This window comes from Ambystoma mexicanum, chromosome 3q (genome assembly GCF_040938575.1).
Source record: "Ambystoma mexicanum isolate Mex_15411 chromosome 3q, UKY_AmexF1_1, whole genome shotgun sequence".
In the NCBI taxonomy this organism is placed as follows: Eukaryota; Metazoa; Chordata; class Amphibia; order Caudata; family Ambystomatidae; genus Ambystoma; species Ambystoma mexicanum.
This window is the reverse complement of record NC_090926.1, coordinates 93,415,710-93,428,316: the sequence shown is the minus strand read 5'-3', so window position 1 is coordinate 93,428,316 and position 12,607 is coordinate 93,415,710. Positions and strand designations below refer to the sequence as shown.

General features: G+C 46.6%; 1 protein-coding gene across 2 annotated transcripts in view; it reads left to right on the top strand.

The window, feature by feature from the left end:
• The window catches only part of PDE1B (phosphodiesterase 1B), a 1,810,462-nt gene that overhangs the window by 1,086,106 nt on the left and 711,749 nt on the right, over positions 1-12,607 (top strand). The window lies entirely within an intron of this gene.

Sequence of the window (12,607 nt, the reverse complement as noted above, 5' to 3'; positions counted from 1 at the left end):
CTGCTGCATCTGGACTATTTCACACCATGCCTGCATATGTACAGCAGGTCTGCTGACACTCATCATTAGTGGTTTTACTTGCATTCTTCTCCACACTCTGCACAATGTGAGGTTCACTCGCACCCAATTTCCTCAACTATTGGGAAGTGTCCCACGAGCTTCAATTGGTCCTTTTATCTTTCCACTATATGCCATTCCCGTAGCTGGCAATGCATCTTCGTTTACCTTTTGGTGTGGAACAACCCATGTGTCTTCACCTGGGCCCTTTCCCTTTCTTATGTGTGACAGTCCCTTGGCTTATGTTGCACATTGTGATCCCTGTGGTTGTGGGATAACACAATTGCTTCGCCTGGTTCCTTATTTTTCTCTATGAATGCTTATTCCTTAGCTACTACTTCATCTTCTTATTCTTGCTGTTGTGGGATAACCCAAGGACTTCACGGTGCCCCTTTCACTTTTCACTGTATGACATTCCCATCGATGAGATCGCATCTCCTTTTCCCTGGTGTTGTGGGCTACCCCATGGGTCTTCACTTGGTCCCTTTCTCTTTTCTCTTAGAGTATTCCCTTAGCTGGTATTGCATCGTCTTTTTCCTGGTGTTGTGTTGTACCCCAAGGGTCTTCACTAGTCCCCTTTAACTTTTCTATGTGAATCAGTCCCTTAGACTTCTTTGCATCTCCTTTTACCTGCTGTTGCAGGATACATAAGGAGTCTTCACGTGATCCCTTTCCATTTCCCATGAAAAAAATTCAAAAAAGTTCCTCACTCTCTCCCTTTCTCTAATCGTTGTATTCATTCTCTTATGTGACCATGCACCATCCTTTGGATGTCAGTCTGACATGTATATTTATATTTCAGATGACTCTCTTCCTCCATTCAATTACTATTTCCTTTTCTTCTTTGTTTTTTTCTACTATTACTTGATGGCTGGAGCATAAAAAGGCCTAGATGTACCCTGGCTTTGGATGCAAAAATAAAAATGCCCAAGGGTATCACTCTCTGCACAGAGTGTGCACCATTTCACTATTTGCTCCACCTCTTAGTCTATTTGTGTCCACCAGTATCATTTGCAGACCCAGAGTTCAGCAAGGTTTCTCCGCACTTGTCCCTCATGGGCTGTTTCAATGATTAGATGTTGGATCCATTGAGGAGGTAGAATAGTTTCACCTCTAAACAGCATATCATCCTCTACCAATAATTTGGTGCGTAATTGATAAAAATTGATCCCAAACTCCCTCCGAGAAAGAATGCCAATTCGTTGTTATACGCTCACACACTTCAGAAATGTCTGAATCCTCTTCATAAACCCTATGGCAAGACACTGGGCCTCATTACGAGTATGGAGGCAGCCATGGTGCTATTAGCCCCATGGCTGCCTCCATACCGGGCTCCAAAACCGGTTCCTTCAATGAGGAATAAGCGGGTCATTCCAACATAGGAGGACCCGGTAATTCCTCCTTGAAAGAACCATTCCCCATTCCCATTGAGCCCCGATAGGGAATGGGAGGGGGGCACATATTTGTTGACGTCTCGCCTGTGTCTCGCCTGTGGATTGAGTGTACATGTAGAAAAAAAGTGTCTCTCCAACACCACGCTTTTACAAGGACCAGATTGTCCCTGCAGAGCACGTGTAGATGCCACATATACATCCTGTGCATCCCCGCATTTTCTTTGGTAGGTACAGGGGGAAGATTCTCAACCACCATTTCAGCCTTCTACTGCAAGACAGTTCAGCAAAACCACCTGCTTGTGTTTAGGGTGCACGTTTTTTCCCCATCTGGCTACTATGTAGGTGTCAAAAAGTTGATTGCAATGCCCCCAGCCTACAGCAGGCTCACCCAGGGTGGGTAGGAATACCGGTGGAGGTTGAACAGTAGACTCCAGACTTTGTTAATACAATAAACTAAAATAATATTTTGAAATAACAATGGGTTTGTAGCCTTAAAACAATAAATTAAAACAATACATTAACATAAATGACTCTTATTCGTTGCGGCTGCACTTTCGCCTGTGGGCAGATGAGGGCGTACACGTCTTCTTACACTGCATTTCAACTTGTTGCCAGGAGAGGGCAGAGTGTCCCCTTTCTGAACTTGGCGGAGTCTCTTGATCTACCTCCTATGGCTGCTGCGGTTTGGACCTACGTTGTTCAGTGTGGGCCTCTGTCTCCTTCTTCACTTGTCGCCAAATAAAGTAAGTGGTCTGGAGGCAGCTTGAAGGAAGGTCCAGATTTATTTAAATACATAATACATAATACATAATACACCCGCACACAGGTGGACTAGTTGACGCTCTGCCTGTCAACCACACAACTACACAACTTCCAAGGACATGACTGACGATTGCACTGCCATCGTGGGGCATAGTTCCTGCACTTCTCGTAGGGCCTATCAATCGCGTGTGTAACTTCCCTGCACTGCTGGGGGTGGGGGTGGTGGGGAACATGAGTTGGACATGGGTGGGGGCCTGCTGGCAGGTGCCCCACAGTGCTGGGGGGTGGGGGGGGTGGGAGACATGAGTTGGACATGGGTGGGGGCCTGCTGGCAGGTGCCCCACAGTGCTGGGGGGTGGGGGTGGTGGAGAACATGAGTTGGACATGGGTGGGGACCTGCTGGCAGGTGCCCCACAGTGCTGGGGGGTGGGGGTGGTGGGAGACATGAGTTGGACATGGGTGGGGGCCTGGTGGAGGCTGCCCCTGCACTGCTGGGGGGTGGGGGTGCTGGGAGACATGGGTGGGGGCCTGGTGGTGGGTGCCCCTGCACTGCTGGGGGGTGGGGTGGGGGTGCTGGGAGACATAGGTGGGGGCCTGGTGGTGGGTGCCCCTGGTGGCTGGGGGGTGGGGGTGGTGGGAGACATGGGTGGGGGCCTGGTGGTGGGTGCCCCTGCACTGCTGGGGGTGGGGGTGCTGGGAGACATGGGTGGGGCCTGGTGGAGGGTGCCCCTGGTGACTGGGGGTGCAGGGGGACATGCGTTGGTGGGCAGTAGTGCAAGTTGACATGTGGGTTGGCTGGGGGTCATGGCCATGGTGGATTATGTGCCTGCAGGACATGTGCAGGGTAGGCCCCTGTGGTGTGAGCCACCTGCAGGGGCCGTGGAGGGTGTAGAGGGAACACCTGGGAGGACCCACACATGCAATTCACGTGTGGTGCTCCCCGCGCACCCCTGTAATACACGTACCCTGATGGAATCGCGTGTGGAACTTCCCGCGCACCCCTGGAATACACGTACCCTGCTGAAATCGCGTGTGGCACTTCCTGCGCACCCCTGGGATACGCGTACCCTGCTCGCACGGGCCCAATCGCGTGTGGAAATTCCCGCGCACCCCTGAGATACACGTACCCTGCGGAAATCACGTGTGGCACTTCCCGCGCACCCCTGAGATACGCGTACCCCCAATCGCGTGTGGAAATTCCTGCGCACCCCTGAAATACACGTACCCTGCTGAAATCGCATGTGGCACTCCCTGCGCACCCCTGAGATACGCGTACCCCCAATCGCGTGTGGAAATTCCCGCGCACCCCTGAAATACACGTACCCTGCTGAAATCGCGTGTGGCACTTCCTGCGCACCCCTGAGATACGCGTGCCCTGCTCGCACGGGCCCAATCGCGTGTGGAAATTCCCGCGCACCCCTGAGATACGCGTACCCTACGGAAATCGCGTGTGGAACTTCCCGCGCACCCCTGAAATACGCGTACCCTGCTCGCACGGGGCCAATCGCGTGAGGTACTTCCCGCGCACCCCAGTGATACACGTAGCCCGCTTGCCGTGCTGGTACAGGGTTAGCGCAGCCCTTTGCGCTGGATTGGGTATATTGATGGCTTTTCCCTGCGCGAGAGGCGTTCTTGGGGGCGTAACTGGCGCTGCTGCAGGGTCGCTGCGCCACTGTGCGCCACGGCTGGTTTTGGTGGCTGGAATCCATGAATACGCTGTGCGCGGAAATGGATTTTAGCGCACGCGGCTGGCGCAGGGATTCGCACGCGCACACTGTGCGCCAGCCGCGTGCGCCACTTGTGCGCTGAATTCTATGAATTACCCCCTCAATGTTTCTCATTTTAGCTGGGGGGGACTGAGTCCACCCTCTGAAAAAAGTGGGTGGACTCTGTCTGACCGCGTGTACCCTCGACTTGAGCCCTGCTGCTACCCAAAGGAAGCACAGAGAGTCCTGAGACAGTAAATCCTTACACCCTGCTAACCGTCATGGACCTTCCCAACAAGTTCCTGCCCCTCCCCGTCCAAAATACCCCCTTGTGGGAACTCTTTGAGTTTGCTTTAAGTAACATCAAACTTTGTGCTCAAGGGCCTGCAAGCATTTTTTCAAAGAATTCTTCACAGGGTTAATGACTTAATTGTATTTGTAGACTGGTGTAATGAAAATGTCTAACCAGGTCTGGTGTCACCAACTCAAATTTATGAGCACTATGCATGTCCTTCACTGAAGTCCTGTTAAAACAAGCATTGGCAAAGCCATCGATTCTGGATTGTGTAGAAGTCTTAGGCATTTGCCAGGCACTGCTATTAGATGCCCAGGTGCTCACACCATTTTGCACCACTATGGCAGTGCCTGGCAAGTGCCTTTGACATACCTACAAAAAAGCCCTAACTGTTGGAATGCCATTGCTCGTTTATTTTTGCAGCAGTCTCTGAAGTAGAAACATATTTTAATTATACTTGGAGTGCTGGGATAGGATAGGGTGGCAATGGTAAGCAGTGGGAGGCAAGCAGAGGAGTTCCTGTTATTGCAAATAGGCTGCTTTACAAAAAGACATTGCCATATAAATGGATCACTAAACTTGTAACTCTGTAGCCCATGAAAGACTATAAGCCACGTTTTGGAACTCCATTCAGCCATAGAAATTGGCTAGATTGGTGGCTGTCTCATCTTCTCTCTGCCATGATCACGCCAAATTAGGGTGGTTAAACCAGAGTGTCACAGACTCAAAGTTTTGGGGACGCATGAGTACTGACAGTTCAAATCTGGAATGTGCAAACTCTGAGCCTCCGAGAAACACCCATATGCACCCTCCACCTTTCTCCATTGCTATACATGTGCAAGTTCTAAATGTTTGCATGATGTCAAAAACACTGACATTTTGGGAGATGGCTCAAGTCTGTGTGACTTGGTCAACTAAGGGGGTCTTTTCTGACGTATAACATTTTTTGGGGGACTACCTATTGACTATAGTAGGCCTAGGTTATTTCTATTATTATTATGTCAAAGAGATACAAAAACACTACAAATGTGAAAATGCACAAGAAGGAGTTCAGACACAAATAGATATCAATCTGGCAGCTTTTAAATTTATTTTGCTGCTAGATGCATTTCGTAGTCATGCATCAGTGTTTTTTTTTAAAAAATTAGAGAGGTATTTGTTGAAAAAACAATCAGAAATGTAAAGGATTAATTCGCAAATACAGAGTGTACAGGGAGGTTCTTAGTCTTAACCTTTACCTCATACAGCTGTTATGGCAAGATAAATTGCAGAAATCCAACGGTAAAACAAGATAGTGCTTAAAGAAACACTGTGTAACCACCACCTATAGTGACAAGTGATTAACATGTATTCAATACAAAACAACCAAAATACAGGCAGTAAATGAGGAAACTCTTGGTTGTATGTAGCCAGGCTGGAGGGTGACCTAACACGTGGTCTGTGTGAGCCATCAATTGCCTTGCGCGAGAGACCATGCTGAGCATGGGCGTGGCTTGCTCAGAGGGCTGGGAAAGGGGCAGAACACCGAAAATAGGGAAGAACATGCGATAAAGTGGGCATTACGAAGGATGGACCACAGGCAGTCCCTCACACACCCGCATTTGCGCCAAATGGCACGTAGCCACGAACCACCCGTGCAGCCTCTCGGCAGAGAAATGCCATGCAAATCCCTCGAATGGTACGACACCCAAAGGCAGGCGTAAGTACACTTCGGCAAAGGGATTGCAGCACGGAGGTGGGTCTGCATGTTAGATTTAGGGGTGCATGTATGCAACCTGGGTTCCGATCTAATTTAGGGGTGCGCGTAAGCAGTGTAGCGTGGTGCAGTAACGGTTTACAGGGATTTGCATGCAGGTTTACTGAGTTCAGACCGAGTTACGATTTTTGATACACATATCATAGGGGTGCCGGCAACTGTTACGGGGTACCCTGTGCAGGGTCCCCGAGATGCAGGCCTGATTTTGGGTGCCCCATGCACTGTTTGAAGGGTGCGTGTATTCGCACCTGGGGAAACGCACAAAGGTAGCTGTTCTGGCTGTTTATGCTTAGCGTTTGGGTGTGTCGGGGGTGTTCCGGCCGCGACTTGCGATTATGGTAACTTTGCGCAGTATATTATATTAAAACATGGGGCACGCATTTTTTATTCTGCTTGCAGGCTAGGCAGTGTCCTTTTCAGCACATGAATCACGCCCTATATATCTTAACGATGGAAGCAATGTTGTCCAGTGGCTATCTGAAGAACAAAACACCTAGGATTCTAATCTGCAATGGATCACGTTGTTGGATCATGCACTGATTAATCAATCTGTAATTGTAAACAAATGGACCTTTACTTTTAAATGATTTTATAATTGAAATGACAGAAGACATATTTCACTGAATCTTAGATCTTAGATCCAGCATTTATTCAGTCCTTTGGTGACCATCTGCTTATTTTCTGATGGAATTGGCCATGATGTGATCATGCAAAAAGTGAGATTATTAGCATTGCGGAGGAACAGTGCGTAAGCGGGCATTCTCCTTCATATAGTACATTGAAGAAACTCCCATGACATTTGGTGGAATCTGCTACCTACAGTGAATGGTCGTATCATACACCACGACACTTTAATTAAATATAACTCCACAGATAAAAATGTGTTACTGAATTTTTTATATGGAGCATATCAAAACCTTACTTACAACTCATAAGACTTGATAAGAATTCAATAAATATTAGGAAGTTATACAAACTCTTATTTAGTTCTTCATATTATTCATAAAATCCCACTTGTTTCCCACACGTTCTTATAAGCTACTCATTTGAAACTTGATTGAATATTTTATGTTCGATCGATTTTGTTATTGAAAATGTAATGTCATCAGATCATGCAAACAAACCTTTGGAGGTTGATTAACCTTGATCCAGATGATGTATATCCTTCTTCCACCAGCTGATGTGCATACACATCTGGGGCCTCATTACAGAAACGTTGCACCTATGCTGTGATATTTTTCTCTATATTAGCACTAGAGCTAAGGCTCTTGTGAGAATAACCTACAAAATTCTCTCTGATTGACCCTCCCAGGTCCAACTTGGGTCCTTCCTAACATTTATCGTCCTCTCTACCTCTGGTGTTCCACAGGGGTCTAACCTCTCACCATGGCTTTTCAGCCAATAACTGGCAACTCTCGTCCACTGCATTTCCATTTTCTGCTCAAATTTCCAGTGCTATGCTGACAACACTCAACTCATTTTCAGGCTGCCCTTTGCCACCTCCTCTCCCTCTGTCATCTCTGATTGCCTAACTGCCATTCAAGATTGGTGTGCCGCCAATGATCTTTGTCTGAATGCCAGCAAGACGGAGCTCCTCCTCATTGGCACACCTTCACTATCCTTTTTCCTCAATCTCTGGCTGGCCTCCCTTGGCCCTCCTCCTAACCCCACCTGCGAGGCTAAGAACCTCAAGGTCATCTTTGACTCCACACTTTCCTTCTCCACCCACATCTCTGATTTCTCTAAAAAGTCACACTTTCTACTGCACCTCCTCAGAGGAACTCTGCCTTTCCTCTCCTTCCCCCAGAAGCCCCTGGTCTCCCAAGCTCTGGTTCTCTCTAGGTTGGTCTATGGTAACAGCCTCTTTCTAAATCTACCTGCCTCTACTCTACACCCTCTGCAACCAATCCAGAACAGGACTGCAAAACTTGTCCTTGACCTCAAGCCCTGGGATTGTGTCTCTCCAGCTCTGAAATCTATCCATTGTCTCCCAATCGATGCAAAGATTAAATTCAAAACCTTCTGCATTGTCCACAAGGCTTTCTGGGGCCTGGGTCCAAAATATCTTCAGCTATCCCTCCGCAAATACCTCCCCTCTCGAGCTCTTCACTCCTCTACCTCTAACTCCCTCCGGGTTAGTCATTTTTCGAAGAAACGAGCTGGGGGTAGATTTCTGTCTTCAGCTGGGGCCTCCCTCTGGAACAGCCTCCCTGCCACTCTAAAACTTGAGGAGAACCATCTCTGGTTCCGGAAGCACCTCAAGACCTTCCTGTTTGCTTCTGCCTTCGGTCCCCCTCTCCTATGCTGATCTGTTCTCTCTTGGCACTGTGCACCTGGCCACCCTCAGTCCTCCGGGCCCAGGTACCTGCTCACCCTTCCACCCTCCCGCACTGCCTCCAGGCCACCCCTTGCACTGGGGTCTGTAGCTGTACCCATACAGTCCCCCCCTTTTTCTTCGTGCACTTATCAGACCTACCCTGTCTGCTGCCTTAAACCGAGCACTTGCCACTTGCTGGCTGAAATACCACAGTTTGTTGACTATATTATTTATTTATTATTATTTATCTGTTTCTTCTTTGCTCCACACATTCCACTTCTCCCCTTCCATGCACTTTCCCCCCCCCTCTTCCATGCACTTGCGCATTCTCAATGTCACTGAGCCTAGTAAGATCACTGTTTTGTTCTCCCCTGTTCCCCTCCCTTGCTTTGTCGCGCTCTGAAACACTTGTGCAAGAGCGCGATAGAAATGAAATATCAATATCAATATCAATGCAATGCACCAGTGTAAAGATTGCGTGATGATGCCCCTGATGGGTTCAAACAAAATTAAAGAACAGGAAGGATATTTAATGCAGTCCTATATTTCACTTCTTTCAAACACTTTGGGGGTCATTTTAGAGGGTGTGGAAATTGCGCTTATTGTGTTTCAATCACGCACAAAAAGGTTTTACACATAGTTTTAATGCACCGTGAAATATGGTTGTAACATGGAGGAGGGGCGCAGGTAGGCATGAACAATTGTGCCATCCCATCCCATCCCATCCTCTCCACGTGACAAATCTGACAGAATCCCCACAATGTAGAGGCTTTGGGATCCTATAGAATCTGTTTATCTTTTTCATCTGGAAACGACCAGGCAGACGCTATAGCAATCTGTGCACATGCCTCTTGCCACGCACATATAGGTTGGGCAGCATGTACGATTGTTGAAAGTTGAGGTGTAAATGTGCACAAAAACCAGGGACAGCCCGGATTGAATGCGACACGTGGGTTTGCACAAAATGAGCCATTTTGTGTTTGTCAAAAATGTTTGCCTTACATTTTTTTACTACACTCTATGATTTGTTATGTATTTTCCAGTGCACTATCAAATGCCCTGGAATTTTGAAGCTTGTGCCTTTCATCACATAATGATACAAAACGATTGCAACCTCATAGCACGGAACACTCATAATACATTTAGGCAGTTTCTTCAAGATTTTTAGTGAGTCTCTCAGTAATAATATTTTGCATTGAGGTTGTGCAAATCCATGCCTCGAGGCCCGGCATCCTGATTGGTTTTCAGTGCATCCCTCAATAATCATGAGAAAGAACGTTCATACCTTTAGAATCATTGTATTCAAATGTATCTCATGAATATTACTGAGGGATAATACTCCCCCTTTTTCGGAGGACAAGGAAGATCAAACAAACAATGCTTTAGATTTTCACCCGTCATTTAAAAAGATCTCTATTTTGATGACGGCTTTACCTTCAGCTGCAATGGACCATCAGGTACCATGCATTTATTTTGGAATTGGAGCACCTATTAGCGGTGTGATGTCATGGAGATGACCTGCCTTGGGGGATTGGCTGCACACCACCAGTGAACATGTAGAGGACTGTGGTGCAGGGTTAGGAGACTGTTAAAGAGAGGCAGAAAAAGGGTTCTTTCATGAACCTGGCATTGATTCTCACTGAAATGGATCCCTTAGCAGAGATTACACATGATATAAGATGGCATTTATAACGCGCCAATACACAAGTGTTTCAAGGCGCTGGCACAGGTGTGTTTCCGTGTTTGTTATTGCAAAAACATGAGGCTTATAGCATCTAAAGTGGGCCCACAATGCAGCAGCACAACCTTTCATTACACCGGCTACCATTCAACAAGATGATTACATTCAAGTCCCTAGGAATCATAAAAAAAAGGTTAATGGGATAGATTTATAAAAGCCTTTGTCAATGGTGTTTTCCTATTCAAAGGTGTGTTTGTAAATCAGCCCCATTATATGATAAGATAGGTTATTTATAACGTGCTTAATACCCAGAGGTTTCTAAGCGCGGACCCGGGGATCGAACCTGTATCACTCCATGTCGTCTTGCTTATATCCTCCCGGGACTGTCTTTGCCCATTGTATTTTCTCATTATAAAGGAAACCCTGCTTTCCATCTTGCCAAATACAGTCCTCAAACAGTCTAGCCCACTTTTCCCGAAAGGCAACTTTTCGGACTCTGGTTAGTCGGGTAAGGTAAATAATGGAGGGAGTGGGGATGGAATTGTCGCTGCAGCCCCCAGCCACAGCACAACTGTTTGTTCCTGCTCGGAAAATAAGGTCTGCAAACGTTCATAGATCCCCTGAGACAGCAGACTCTTTGTGATTCCAATTGCACAGAACATGTTTGAACATAAAGACCCCACATCAATGTGCAGCCACTCACTGGAAAACCCTGGCTCACAGCTGCACCTCCACATGTAGCTGATTCCCATTCTGCATCATGGTCGTAGTGTGAGGCCGCAGTAGAGTAGTCGTTGATCATTCTGTGATCTGATACCACATTGCAAAGCCAGCCATGGCTCTTGCAGTAGAGCTTTCTCCCCTGGTCTGTGTACATGATGGTGGATCTAGCTAAGGGAAAACAGCGTTCATTTTGGTAGATGGATAGGAGTGTCTCATCAAGCGTCTGCTGAGTATTCTGATATGGGGATCGCGGGCAGGGAATTCAAGTGCATGACACTCGTCTTATGTCCACCAACAAGCTATGATATGATGTGATAGGTTAGTTATAACGCACTTAATACCCAGAGGTTTCTAAGCGCAGACCTGGGGATCGAACCTGTGGTGCTCTGTGTTGTCCTGCTTCCAACACGAGCGCGTTGCCCCTGAGCTATCTTCCCAGGACAACACAGAGAGCTACACAGTATACGGCATGATGTCAAACGTCACTCGTGTGTTTTCAATGCATTTATGTTTGCCCCTTCAGAAGGAAATGGACTGCCGGTTAATACCGAAGAATATCCCCACCGACAGAACAAAGTGCGTAAGGTCGCCAAAGCATAATTCTGGACTTTTCATGGAAAAGTATTGGAGAAGTGCCCTTAGGGGCGGAATATCCAGGAATATAGTGGCAGATTGTTGTATTTCAAAGCACAAACTCAGGTAACATTGGTATAGACTGTGAAATAAATCATCAAACTAGCCCACGTGAAACATTAATTGGTTTACTTTTAGCCTGTCCTTAGGTACTCAATTATTGCCTCACAGGCTCTTCTAAATCTGACAGTATGGCTCTACTTTCCTACTGCAGTAGGTAGAGTGTGGTCTTGATTATGAAGTCAACCCCCAGAAATAAAACATACAATTTCATTGCAAACAACCGTGACAATTGGGGTGTTGAATAAAGAACACAGGTGTGAGGTTTGCCCTAATGCATTATGTATGTCTATTTGCAGCTCCCTCATAGTGGAGAACATATAAGGCTGTTATCAATGCACATTGGGGAATGGGTACAGATGTGCACTAGATTACAAATAGTAAGACGGCACATGACTACTTCTTTTGCACACCACCATTGCCTATTTGGGAATTAAACATCACAAGAAGTGTTACATAACCTTTGGGCTGTTGAAATTGTAAATAGCGCAAGGGAAACAATTCCCCTTCTGGTAAAAGCATTCTTCTTTAAATGCCTTTTTGTTTAAAGGCGAAGGACGAGGCCTAGGGCAAGCATTGCTCTGGTGCAAGAATGTATTGCAAGGAGGCAGAGGGCCTGATTTACAAAGCCTTTTTCAAAGGGGTTTCCCAGTGTGTCTATTGCGGTTTGGTCTTTCCCACATATCTTACATATTTGATAATGACATAATGGCCTATCTAGTTTAGACACAGATGAGCTTCTGTTATGCAGGTGCAAAATAAGTCTCAAAATGGGCCAGAGTCCAAAAAATTAAAGTGGGTGGACTCACCAATAAACAAATGGGATGTGACGTCGCCAGAAATATCATATCAATGTTAAATATGCACATTTCATTAATTTGCTTTGCATAACCACCCAAAATTGCACAGGGTGAATGGCATTTGCCTTTCATAAAATCAACACACAAACAAAACCAATGGGGGATATTTTCTTCCAATATGTTTTTGAAAACATTAAAAGGTGTGGATGTTTTAAACTTCAAGAACCAGTACACATGTTTTCCCTGGGACTTGCAGTACGGAAATGGAACATTTCACCTTCAGTTGTTTGTTATTCTTCATCAGATTTTATAGTGCAGTGGTGAAGTGTCCGGCCTACAAACCTGACTGTGGTTTGATCCCCGAGGTTGGCTTAAATTCAAAGAGGACATTCAATTTTTCTAATTTTAGCTGTGGGGGACTGA